The sequence below is a fragment of the Empidonax traillii genome, unplaced genomic scaffold, assembly GCF_003031625.1.
Source record: "Empidonax traillii isolate 1590-97213 ecotype Southwest subspecies unplaced genomic scaffold, ASM303162v1 scaffold446:size905785, whole genome shotgun sequence".
Taxonomy (NCBI): domain Eukaryota; kingdom Metazoa; phylum Chordata; class Aves; order Passeriformes; family Tyrannidae; genus Empidonax; species Empidonax traillii.
The window spans coordinates 733,187-747,619 of record NW_020955639.1 but is presented as its reverse complement, the minus strand read 5'-3'; positions in this window follow the sequence as shown (position 1 = coordinate 747,619).

Here is a 14,433-nt window from a genome sequence, read left to right as displayed (position 1 = left end):
TATTCATCTTTAGCTTAAGAACCCCCATAGTCTGTGACTCACTATAGCTAAAATTCAGATTTAATTCTACCTTGGAGCTGGATAATGAACAAGAGTATTTATCAGAGAATAATTAATGATGGAATAATTAATTTCTGTCCTAAAGTGTAAGCTTAGGTAATGATTTCCATGAACTTCTTATCCAAGTTACAAATATTTCCAAAGATGGAGAAATTCTCACCCTTTCTGGAACCCTCTTTCAATATATGACTACCTTTCCCCCAGAAAAATATCTAACTGGAATTTGTGTGTTTATAACTTGTATGCGTTGCTTCTTTTTATGCAGTCCTGGACTGACCTTGGTTCTACCTCATTAATACAGACTTGTCTGGACAAAACTGGACATTTTTCCCCACAGGACTCTTGTTGGTGAAGACACTGCCTCACTCGCCTTGCTCTTACCCCTGGTTCTGAGGTCACCTTTCCTTACCAAACTGCCCACCCTCCCAGGACTTTCTGGGAGGGGTATCCAAAACCATCACTCTTCAAAAATAATATCTCCCTGCACTGGGCATAACACTGTGCCTCTGCAGTCAGCGGGACCTTGGCCAAAGGGATCAAAGGAAAAAAACTCGGACTCATCCTGCAATGTGTGGTCTGGGTGTCAATGTCCTTCCTCTGCTCAGAATCACATTCAAAGACTGTAACCACATATTTAGAGAAAATAACTGTCACTTCATGTTTAATCCACACAGCTGAATGTTTCTGAGACTTTTGTAATTTCATGTCCTGTCAGTTCCATTCCAGAGAGGGGTTCCAATGTTTTTAATTTCCCACTACATCACATAGACATATTTTAAATGATCCAATTTAAAATCAAGCTTTATTATTTGCTTCATCTCTTCTGTGTCTCTTCAAATGAGTTATAGAAATCACAGTCAGATAACAACAACCTGTGTCTGCCTACAAAAGTCCAGTTGGCTGAATGTTTGTTTTAGCAGTTTCGTTTACATCCCTTCCTTGTCAATACAGCTATTGGAAAATGACTAGGATGTGCTTGTGCTGCTGATATACTATATGTTACAGAGTTCCTGCTCATTTATATTGTTGCGTGTCAGGCCTCTGTGTAGAAAACCAGCACACATTCTATTTCCTCCCACTTGAACACATTGTTGTAATTAGGTGCAAGCCACAGAAAAGTGATGTTTTAGTTCCATATCCTTAAAATCACTGATCAGAGCTTGAGTTGTTGAATAGATGACTAATTTCCTATTTCAATCTTGTTTCTTTTCTTACTATTCTTACTTATTCTTGCTAAAAATAAGGAATATATAAAGGAATGGAAAACATTGAAATGCTATCAATAGGATTCTCTATGTATTATTTCAAAATTTATACTTTTATTTTTATTTAACTTTGGTTCTGGTATAGTTGGATAAGGAGACCCAGAAGACCAGGTAGGGAATCTAAAAACTCACAGATTGAAGAGAATTATTGCACTGCTGAGATCAAGGAAGACAGTCAGAGACCGGACTGGGAGGATTCTTTCCCAACCAGTCCATTTTCTGCCATCCCCAGAGACAGGGACAAAAGAGAGCATGGGAGGTAGAGCCAGAGCATGAAGCTCTCTACAGATTCCAGTCTGCACTACAGCACTTTGGAAACTTTTAAACATCTTGAAAATTTGCTTTATTCCTGGAAAAGCACTGAGATCAAAAGAATGTTATGCCATCTAAGACCAATGCACTACATTTGGAATTCTGCATTTGCATTCTGCATCTTAGATTTCACCCTATTGACAAGTCCAACCATAAATGCTATGTGCTACCTCCCCTATCCAGATATTAAAATGGCTGATTCCACCCACACTTGTATTCCATTGTGAAGACCAGCTAAGCTTTCCCAAGCATTCCCAGACAGACAGCTAATACCAGCTCCCCGGGATAAAATAAAGGAAGTTGATGTAAATTATGTATATCTGAAATACTTCTCTGTGAGTAGCCAGTTGGAGTTTAGTGTTCAGAGAGCTTCATATCTGACTAAATATCTAATATGACAGAATACTAAACCTTAGAAGATGTAACTTTGTTGCTGCCACTGCCCTAGAATCGTTGAGATTCTTAATCCTTCAAAAACAGAATTATTCTTGCAGAGCTCACAGTAGGGGATTGCAGAGAAAGTCTGTGCAGTATTTACTTTTTAAATGCATATTTTTCCATGCAGTATTAAGAAAAAAAAAAGATTATGAATTCACAGCAACAAACCAGCACAGACTTGATTTTATTTCTTTAGCTAGAGTATCCACAGTGATACAATCTGATATCCCTCTCAAATACAACTCTTCCGTCACATATCTACAGCTGCAACCTACTAGAGAAAAAGATTAAGTGGAAGGAAATTTAAGCCACAGTAGGCCTAGCAGTCACCTGCTAAAGACTTTGGATGAGAGTCAAGGGGTTAGCTGAATTCCCAGTCAAGGCATTCTGTATTCTTTCTCTGAAAACATCTGTGCTGAGGAATGGGATGGCAATGCATACATATGGACTTTTTAAATTTCTTGTGCTTAGCTAAACATATCTGCAGAATGATGATGCTTTGCAGATTGTACAGATTTGTTTACCTCTTTCTGAGAAGCATGAGTGTAAATTTTTTCCTTGATATGCTATCTCATTTAAACCACTAACTTGCAGTTCTTTGAACAGGACCACATCAGGTAAATGAATAGTAATGAAAAGCCAATATTCATCTGTACTGCTACACTATCCTATCTCCACTCTCTTCTCTTGATCGAGCACCTAGCTATATCTCCACTCTGTTCCCTTGATCAGGCATCAAGTTATAGAATCTTTCAATTTGTAATGGAACAGCTAAGAAAAATCTAAAAATGTGTGATGTTATTTTTTTCTTGTATTTCATGTTGCTTTTTTTTTCCTTGGGTAATCTACAATTAAAAGTGGAAGGAAAACAAAAATCACTCTGAAAGTGAAATAATTTATTTTATAGGTGATACTGTAGTCAATGGAAAGAGTGGGCCACAGGCTGGAAAGTGTATCAGTTTTTGTCCACATATACTTCTTGTCTAGGAGATAAATTACCAAACTCTAGAAACCTATGTCTACAAACAGTGTCACACAAAATTTCCCACTAGCCCTTTCTCTGCCTGTATTTTTGATGCCATTTTGATGGTTGAGTGAAGCTTTATAGATGTCTCTAGGGCAGTAGAAATCCCACTTTATTATATTGCTTTTAAGTCTGCTTTGTTTTAGCAGTGGAACTATGAAAAGGCTTTATAAGTTCAATAAACCTTACTGATTTAAAGATAAAACTGCATCCTCCTCTTTTACTTTCCCTTCCTTATGTCCCTGTTATTACTATTCTATCAAATTTAATATTTTTTTTTTCTGAAATTTTTCTTGTTCCACAGTGAATCTAGGAATTCATTTACAGTATGAGTGTAGAACTGGACAAGATTATGAGGGCTTTTATATTTATTCTATTAAAATCACAGGCAATAATGTTCTTGATATCTAGTTTCAGGGAATCCAAATAGTTTCGGCAGTACATGTGCCCATATACCATACTTTCCACTATCCATTTAAAAATATAAAACCTGTAATGAAAGATCAAAAAGAAGAAATATCATTTCCTGTGAAACAGAGGAGGAAGGAACAATAAACTGGCTGCCAGGGGCAGCAAGGTTTGGTAAGCAGAGACGGCTATGGGTCTAAGGAAAACTGTAAGGGTCAGTTATGTTGCAGTGGATGACCCAAAGAAAGAAATACCCTCAGTTCCCTTCACTGTGACCTAGTCATGTACTCAGTTTAATTTTGATTATGCAAGGAAAAGCTTCTACCAAGGAGAAAATAAACTTCTACTAATTATCTCTGCACACCTTGCCTTACAGTCATTTGTGTGGTGGCACATCTCTTTGCCCTACAGGAAGGCACAAAAGCCAGAAAAGTAGGAGTTGCCTCTTCCCTTCCTCCCTCCTCAGTCATTAGAGCCCACTGGAAGCCCCAGAGCGTGGGATTAATGTAATTTAAGTACAGAGCAAACAAGCAGTGATCCTGTTACATCCAGCCACATCCTCTTTCCTTAGGGCAGGGGGATCATCGCAAAACTAGAAATGTAGCTGGCTTTCTGTGAATAGACAATGAGAAAAAGAAGATCTAGAGTCAATCCTTACTTGGGACTGGGACAGTTATAACATCTGCGATTTTAGAGGCTGCCTCCTGTGGGATAATAACAAAAGGGTGAATACAGAGTCACTTTGTTCCTCCTCTGAAGTCAGAGCTGAACAAATAGAAAAGTATTGGTTTTAAAAAGAAGCATAAAAACAATTTTCAAGTATCTTCTGCATAACATTCTAGTCACCAAAATCTATTTTCACTACAAAAAAAATACATATTTTCCATTATTCATATGCTACCCAATGTTCCTGAGGCTGGATTTCCACCAAAAATATAGTGTAAACCACAGTCATTATGTTAGTGATGGGGAAGATCATTATAAATTTTCACAAGAGGTAAGAAGAAATTGTACTGCAATGAACTATGCAGAGTGAGATGTAAGGGAAGCTAATCAGCTTTGTCTGATACTGTTCACCTTTATATACAAATTTGTCTTGAGTCTATTTTTGTACAGGAGCTGAAATTGTCACCAGATGTAAAACAAAGTAGCTCTTCTAAACTCAGTGGAGCTGCATCAAATGAAGAGTGATAAGCATGTCTCTTCCATTTAAATACAATCAGATCAGATGTTAATAAGATAGGTTTTAACACCAGAAGACTAAACTTTGAATGTCATGTTTAGTAATTACTTTATTGATATTATTTTTGGGAAAGAAATACTAAAATATGCTTCAAAGTGTATTTTAGCCAACACCATAATGCCTAAAACAGGTTAGGAGGTCTATGCCAAAATTGCTTTTGTCAGAGTAAAAGGTATTTATATATAGCTATGCAGCATAGCTTTGGATCTTCAAAGAAGGAAAAATGGCTCCACTGTGAATAGTTGGTTTGCATATTTCTTATGAACTGTGATGAAAATAGCTGCTTTGCAAGCTGTTCCATAGCATCTTTATGAAGATGTTAAAGTGCTCTGGTGAAAACACAGCAATTAGAACCATATATTCCTGTTCAACTAAAAGATGCTATTGATTCGAATATTGGCATAGATCACTGTAGAGGAAAAAAAAGTCAAAAAGCCAACCCAGAAGTGTCACAACAGGGTTAAGTGTTTATGATCTGATAAACTGTCAATGTACACATCAAACTAATTGATTTGCTTCAATACAGTTGGCAGATTTCTGATTGTATGCCTTATTGGGATGGAAGTACCACGAGTAAGACAATTACAGGGGGACAATGATCCTGGTTCCAGCCAGGAAAGGGTTAAATTTTGCAGCAGCCAAGTGGAGCTCGGCCAGGACCCTTGGGTTATTAAAACCGCCTCACACCATGTACAGTGGAGATGGAAGGGGTGATGACGTTTCTGGTTTGTTGGGGTGTGCAGTCAGGTAGTGCTGGTTCCACGTGGTTAGCCATCATGTGTGGATCGTTCACCCGTCTTGCCCACACTGTTACTAGTATTGTTGTTCATTTTCTTATTTCACTGCTGTTTCTAGTAAGTCGTTCTTATTTTAACCCCTGTTCTTTACCTTTTTATGTCTCCAGTTCTCCTCTCCATCTCGCTGCAAAGTGGGGGCAAGTGACCAATTGGTGAGTGGTGTGGGGTGCATCAGTGGGAAGACCAAACTGGGGAATACCATTCCTACAGTATGACAAGAACTTAACTGTTTCATGACTATTAAACATGCAGAGACAATTATGGGATGGATGTAGCATTGGGCTTGAGAGTACAAGAACAATAAAATAGAAGCAAACAAAATAACAGTAGAAAGATCAAAAAGTGAAAGCTTCTTCATTTATTTGGAACCAGGCTATGGGAATGCGCTGTTACCAGTTAAGTGAAAGTCTTGGGTATTAGTCAAAAACATCTCTTCAGAATCTTTCCTAAGCAATTAGCCCAAAGGTTGGATGGTGGTGACAGGTGCGCAAGCAAAAATCCAACAGGCCATAATATAGGCTACCAAATGTCAGCAGATCCTGTCACCTGAGTAAGAATCAGAAAATGTCACTTAGCCTTATTATAAATTAGTAATTTGTTCTAAGCAAGTAGAAAAGATAATATAAATAAATATACCTTGGTCAACACGTTATTCAGTACGATACTGGCAGTAGAAGGAAAATTAAAACCTTCAGCAACAGAAATCTCTCAAGGGATCTCAGTGGTTTAGGATTATGTGTCCTGATGATATCTTTTTTCTTGCCATTGAATAGCTTAGAGAACTCTAGCCAGAAAGTATCCTGGAAAACAGAAATAACTGGTCAGAACCTAGCTCTCTTCAAAGTTTGTAATTTTCGTTTGAGTAAGGATAGTTTGGACAGTGAACCTATTTTTTAAAAAATAATCCACTTTGATATATCAAGGCAGAAAATCAGTTTAGAAAGAAATGCTACATGATTTTTTTTCATAGATAAAATATATTTTTTTTCCTTCTAACATAATCAATTTCTTGGGGGGATTGATTTGGTTTTTTTGTTTCATTCTGGGATAGAAATAATTTCTCCTTTTTCAGGAGACTGAAGGTCAGTAGCAAGTGTGGTCTTTTGTTGCATTGTAAAAGAAGCCTATAGCTCTCAGGAATATCAAAAGCTCCAATTTATTTTCAAATTTAAACAAGAAAAACAGTCAGAAGGTATTAGCATGAAATAGAGTTCTTAGATTTTATGTAGCTGTGTAATGGAACTGATCAAATAGACTGAAGTATTTATTTAATTAATTGTTATTTATTAGATTATTATAGTTTTCATTCAAATAACAGCATTAATTTTCATAAAGCTGTAAAAGCATGAAACCCTACTGGGTAAAATCCTGTAAATATAATAAATTTCTTAGAAGAACAATGTATTAACTTTGTTTCCTGATAGTGTTAGCTGTGTAACAGATTTCCAGTGTTCTTCTAACCCCTTAGGGTGTCTAAAGAGCTCCAGGAAACAAAGGTATCTTACAGTACCTTCTGTTGTTTCTACAAGCATTTAATATTTGATGTGATATACGTGCCCTAATAGCACATGAAACACCACAGCCTGGTGTGATCATGGCATATACCACATACATAGTGCAGCCTCCTGTTTTTTCCTATTTTGTTTTTCTATTTGGTATGCAAATCCACTCTGTGGTAACCTTATCCATGTGCTGCCTGTTCTGCTCATGCAAATCTTTGTAGATATCCTGGATTCTGATGCCATCTGCATCTGCTTACATTCCCTGCCTTTAACAAAAAGTCAGGAGTTAGCTAGACAGATGGCAAAGCAAAACTACTATCAGAGATTATCAGGAAAATATGCTATTTTAAAGACTTTAAAAAATGTAATCACCCTTATTAAGGATAGCAGTAACATATTGTGCAATTACTGTTAGAGTTCCACTGCTTCAGTACAGACAGCATTACAGCAGGGTGGGGAGGAGAGATATTTTACTTTTTATAACACTCTCAATGGCCCTGTTTTACAGCAGTTCTACTGTTGAAGGATTGCAGTGATATACAACTGATTTTTTTTTTTTTAGTAATAACTCCACCACCTACTTAAAATCGCTTTTTGAGAGAAAATTAAATGATACTTAGTTGACAGTAACTGAGCATTACTCATTGGCTTCTACTTCTGTTAGAGGTCCCATTTCTCCACTGGTTGCTGGAAGGAGAGGGGTCATCCTTGCAAATTCATGGAGTAGTTGACTAATGGTTAACTGCACTGAGTGACCTGTATAGGTGAGCAAATGCAGTTTAAATTTACAGCTGTGAAGAAGTGTTTCAAGACAAATCTTGTGCAATAGAATTGATCTTCTTTAATATTTGATTTCTAAATGGTATATTCCAATGTCTCAGTTACTTAGATTTGCACCTCTGAATAGTCATTGAAAACAAATAGTCATTTGAGATTAATGCATTAGATCTACCTCAGACAACTGTATGGAAAAGTGCTCCATCACTCTGCACTGATCATAGAAAAACCTCTGTAGACTTAATCATCTAATATTCATCACTATGGTAAAAATAAATTAATGGTCCACCTGAGATATCTAACATTTCAGTATCAAGATATAAATTCTTTCCATATTTCATAGAATTCCATGTTATGAAAGCCCAGAAATATAGATAAAGTGTTGCTGGGGAAGTTGAAAGGGCTGGCATGAAGTTCCTCTTACCTTATAGATTACTGCATGACTTAAGTGTTCATTTCACTTTCTTTTCACATAAATAATGGTGTTAACTCAGTTGATGCCTTGATACATACACCAGTATAAAGGTGTGCAGCTTTTGTCTTGTCTTGTAATTATAATTCTGAACATAAGAGATGGCATATCATTTTATAGTGTTTTCATTTTTAGGTAGAAGGCTACTGAAAGTTTTTTCAGAAAGTGCTGTGTGTAACAGTAAATATCTGTCTGAACTAAGAAAAGGGGAATTAAAACACACTCCAAAGTCGATTCTCATGAAGTTTTCAGCCCATCAAAGATGGAAAAACAAAGACCATTTTCTTTGTTGAACTTTCAACTTTTAGTGTATCCTCATCCATACAATTATAGAGTTGCATAAAATGCTCAGGTGGAGAGGATAAACTTAGTTCAAATAAGTACAAGAATTCCCTAAAATTGGTACAGTATTGAGAAAACAGATCATAACTGCTATAGGGACAGCTGCAGCCATGTGTCTTTACACAACTATAGTCAGATCATGAAACTTGACAAGGAAATCACAGAAAGAGATATCAAACAACAAGAAACACTTTATTAAAGTTAAGATATATATTTGGATAACTGTGTACAAGTTACCAAGCCAACAGCTGGTGGATATCAGTGAGTTTTATTGAAGTCAAGGACCTCACACTAATTTGTCTCAACTAATAACACTCTAGAGTGTTATTAATAAAAAATATTTTAGTAGTTTATGAAATTTTTATTCTGTTTACTATTCTCCTGGTATAGACAAGTTAACAGAAAAAAGTCATTATCACATGTACTTTCAAGTTACAGTTAATTTCGTTCCCCCAGTGTATTGCTAAACCCATTTTCTCTAATACTTCTTTAGCCTTCTTACATTTCAAAAGCCCTGTCTCATTGTCCTTGTGCTGGCAAAAATGCCCCTATTTGCTCTTCTTATTCTTTACCTTCAACCATTTTCTTAGTTTCTCACCCCTTTTATTTTTGCTCTTCTATCCTTCTCTGCAGAATAATTTATCTTTTGCACATCAGTATTTCATTTCAAATCATTTGACTTCAATCCACTTTTCTTTCTTTCTAGTTAGTTGAAGCCTGTTGCATAAAACCAGTGTTTGTGAACCCAGCAAGAAGTGTCTTTTCTTCTATGGAGATCACCACTCTTACAGGTTGTCAGTCCTAGAAAAGTGACACTAATTGTACACTAGATACACGTGAACCACTGAAGCCTTTGCTTAAATAACTTTCACATAATGACTTTATTTGGAAAGGAATTTAACTGCTACAGGTGCTGAGTTTGTATGGATTTGACTACATTTATATCAGCTTATTTAAATTAGTAAAATTTTTGAATAGAGATGAAGATAAAGTCCAGAACTTTTTTGTATATTTATTGGTCTTCAGTGTTGATTGTCTCTCTGCTTTTAACTTTATGTGGTGTGAGAAGAATCTCTTGGGAGAATTACAAAGTCCCAAACTTTATTTGCAATTTCAATAATTCATATTCAATCCTGTAATTTCTTATCCTGAAATAAATAAATGGTTGTTCTGTTTCTGCCAAGGACAATTCTTCATGTATACTATTATACCTGTTCTCCCTACACTTCTGGATAGACTCATCTATTTTCTTTTTTTAGAAACCAAATGTTTTTAATTTATTATCAGCCAGGCAGGTTAGATTATTATTTCTTACGGTTTTGTAGTCATGGCACTGAGTGATAGGAATAAAACTCATCCCCCCAAATTTAAACAGAAGAGGCAACCCACAGACGAATCAGCAATATATATTTAGTTTGATTTAGTTATTTCTATTAAACGAGCTTAGGAGACCATGTTTAGTGTTCTTCAGAATTAATTCAGCTTTGGCAGAAAGGCATAAATATATTTTAAATTGAAATCATATTTTTTTGTAATTATCCTTAAAATGTATTTAATTGATGCTTCATTTTGTTCTATCATCATTCAAGTGCTACTTCAAGAGCACTAGCTCAAAGCTCTTGCATTAGTTATCATCACCCTAAATCATATAGCTTTAAAGAACAGAATCTTATGTTTATCAAAAAGAAGCCTTTTCAAAATTTTCAGGCAGGAAAAAATAATCATGAGAGCATAGAGGTGAGAAGTGGAAAAAGACCTATTAAACATATTCTCGCTGTCTGTCACTTCAGTGTTTTCCCCTACAGTCTTTTATTTTATCTTGTCTAGCTTCAAATCTCTTAAGGCTTCCTACTCAGTTTTCATTGGGGAACTATTTCAGTTCCAATCTCCACCTCAGGAAATTTTCTCCAATATTCAGCTTATGTTTATATTACACAAAATGACAGATATAAAATTTTGTTCAGTAAGTAACTTACACATGTTATTTTCTTAATCTTATCCAGACATTGCTGGAAGAGGTAGTTGAATGGAGGAAAAATACATTTATGAACATGCTCACTAACACTGATTAAATTATGCCACATTTGCATCTCTTTTTAAAAGGGTTTCCATAAAGATAAGTTTGATATTTTGTATTTTGATACTTGTGGTTGGAAGCTGGAATATTACTTGACAGAAAGAAGGTTTAGGGTATGAGACTGAGGAAACCAAGAATCTACAGTGTGGTACACCAAGTGTCATTTTCAGCATAAATAGTTGTCTGAAGGAGTAGGCCAGACAGAAGAGACTGATCTAGTAGGAGGCAATCCCATATGCATAGTCTACTGCAGCTGTGCTTCATGTGCATAAGGAAAAAGGATTAAAGAACAAGGAAGCAAATGAACAAAACGGGTGGAAAAAAGGATATTTTAGGGAAGAAAAATATCATTTTTATCCCCAAAAAACTTGAAAACTCAGAAAGTTTTAAAAAAGAGTATTTTAATTTTTTTTATCTTTTTATCACCTGATTCTTTACTGAAAGCTGCTTGGACAATCAAAGCAGTTAACAGAAACCGAGGAATATTTAACTTAGATAACAAGTCCTGATGAATTTATTGTAGCTTTCAGTTCACAGGTGACTAGATGAAATATATCTTGATGGCATATATGGTCTGATGAATTATTAAAAAAAAATTCAGAAAAATTGCACTAGGTGTAGCAAAAAAGGCTGCAACTCAGCTGTCCACTCTTTCTCATGAGTAAACTGCCCAGCTCTCTGACCAATAATGTTGCTATGCATTTCTAAAGTGATATATGATTTACCATAAATACACAAATTCTGGCTAGATGTAATATCTAACTGCAAGCCCTTATATGTATGATGCTGATGTAGGTTAATATTCATGCTGTGTGCTGTTATTTCAGCATCATAGATCATGGCTGTTAGAAGCAGGTAGGCAGCCTAGTGAAAAGGAACCTGATCACAATTTTCCACAGAAAAGATTTAAAGAGGAAAATGCTGAGCTTTTTGTCCAGCTTTGTGCTCTATTTTTAGGCTTGTTTTCAGTTAGAAGACAAAATGGACACCTGTTTTGGAAAAAGTCTTTGTGTAATTCTAGAGTGTAGGAATGGAACAGCTGTGTTGACTGTACCAAAAAAGTAGGACATCCAAGAAAATTGCACGTAGATTCATACTTCGCACTTGATTTATTTTTTGAGACTCTAGCTTTAGAAACTTCAAAGTTCAAATAACTTTAATTCTAAATAAAGCTGCCACGCAGTGTAATACTAGCAGTTATTAACATTCAGGAACATTACAATTCTTTGCATGTATTGAAAGTTGAGGAATTCATGCAAAAGATGCCAAGTTTCCAATAAACTACATTAAAGGATGTTTACTTTCAAGGCAGGGAGAGAGTACAAATGGGAACTGCGAGAAAATAAATCACTGAGTCTTACAGCTCCATGTCTAATTGCCCATGCGGATCTGTGACCAATAGGTGAAGCACAGCTGGTCTAAAGCGTAAAACAGATCTGTTACCAGAGGTCAGTCATTCAAATACCTAAGGCTGCTATAACTGCAGCAATCATCCAGGTGACTCTCTGAAAACCTGACATTAGTTGTAGGGTAAAGAGTAATGCAAACACAAAGCTAATATAGCTGCCGATCTCAACAATATTAACAAAAGGAAGCCTGAATTCAGAGTAATCTTGTATATGTGACTAGATTGTAACGTATTACTACTCTTTCTGTTTTGCTGAATTTGATCATTTGGCATGACAAATTGGCAGATATTCCACTGCTCAACCAAGAACCTAATGTACCATTCAAATTTTTATTCAAATGAGACTGAGTTGGAAGGGGTAAGGGGCATTTCCATGGAAAAATAATGTTCTGCCTTAGTCCTACAGCTGGCCAGAAACCACAACTATAGCTGCCAAATGACAGAACTTTAAACAGATTTCAGGGTTGCACCAGAAAAGCACTAGATATTCTCACTTTACTGATTGGTGAGACAAAGATGAAGCAAAAGATGAGTTACTTTTCATTTCCAGCTTTTTGCCTAAAGATGAACACAGACAGTATGGGACTTACAAGTACAGTGAATGTGCTATATTCACTTATTTTCCTATGTCTTTGTTGGTGTAAAGTATTCCATAAACAGGTCATGTAGGGAATTCCCCATATGCACCAGACATCTGGTTCATCTCAAATTGGAGTATTCTGAAAGTTGTATTCACCAGGAATTTTATATCAGTCAATTATCTTGCAACTGCTGTCTTAGTAAATGCTCTTAGTAAAAGAGTTTGTGCACATTTCTCATCATAGGCATTTGGGGTTTTTTTTGGTGTTGTTTGTTTGTTTGTTTGTTTGGGTTTTGTCGTTGTTGTTTTTTTGATTTGGGTTTGGAGTTTTTTGTGGTTTTTTTTCGTTCACTGGGGCTGGATGTATCTTATCTAATAAAATGTTCTGATAATATGAAAGTAGACCTGACTGGAAGATTTTCTAAATAGTCCAAATAACAACCAAAAAAGCTCGGTCCCCCCCCCCCCCCAAGAAAAACAAACCCACAACAACACGAAACCCCATCAAAAAAACCCAAAGCAAACTTCTCAAGTAGAACAAACATATTTTGTATCACTCAGAGAAATTGCTGCTTGATGTGACCTTTGATCACTTTCTTTCTTTCTTTTGTTAAAATAAAGTGTTCACCCTAAATTATTGCAGGAATACCAAAGGCTGGAAGCTGGACTTCTCATATCACATTCTGGTCCTGAAAAAATTTAATTACAGAACAAGTCATACCCAGGTCTGATAAATCTTAGGTATAAATTGAATTAAATCATAACTTGGATAGTAAAAAATCAAATAAAATAGAATATCCCTTTGCATATTATCTGAGTAACTGCACGAGAGGGACACTTTGTGCCATTTTCTACCCATATGTTTCTTCTGCATGAGAAGAGCTAGGACTGAAGACCCATCCCACACCTTCCTTGACCTCATAGAGCTTTGGCTTCAGCTTCTTAATATTTCTGCTGCAAAAGCAGAAAGTTCCCTGAGGAGCGGGAATTGAATAGATGAAAATCTTCTTTGACCCTCAGCGTCTTAGGTTTCAGTAGATACTGTGCCTATTTGTGTATTCTCCCTATATAGAGTAGGATCTGAAGATTCAAACTAAGTCTCATTATTTAACTGCTATCATCATATAAACTGATATTAGTAGAGGTCTGTGTTGCTAATCATTGTTAGCGCTTAATCTCACTAAAGGAATAGTACCTACCTCAGCACTATTCCTATTGGTTATCATCAGTGCACATGTATTTTTACTTTTGTACTTTTAGCCCTCTTAAAAGTGGTGTGAACGGATTTTTAAAATCTCAGTTATGTGTATAAATTCGAAAAGAAATATTACCATTGAATTTCCTCTGTAAGGATGTGTTGGCCTACCTGTTCAGAAGAGACTATCCTTCCTGCCCCTCAAAGTGACACTCTGTATGTTCATCTTTGCAGAAAATAAAAGATCTCTCTGTATAGAGATGAGAGCTGAGACACGAAGTTACTGAATACCCCAAGATGGTAGATCAATTCTAGCAGCTGCATATATCTTCTCAGATTAACACTGTTCTCAGTTTAAAACTGTACAGTGTACCTAAAAATGTCCAATAAAGCAGCAAATGAAAATCACTTGAAGCAGAAAATACTCTGTAGTGTTCTCTCTATTACTTCTGAACTACACCAGGCATCAGTCTCTCTTCTCTTACTATACTCTATCTTTCATAATCCCCCTCAGATCAAGTTTTTAAAGGATA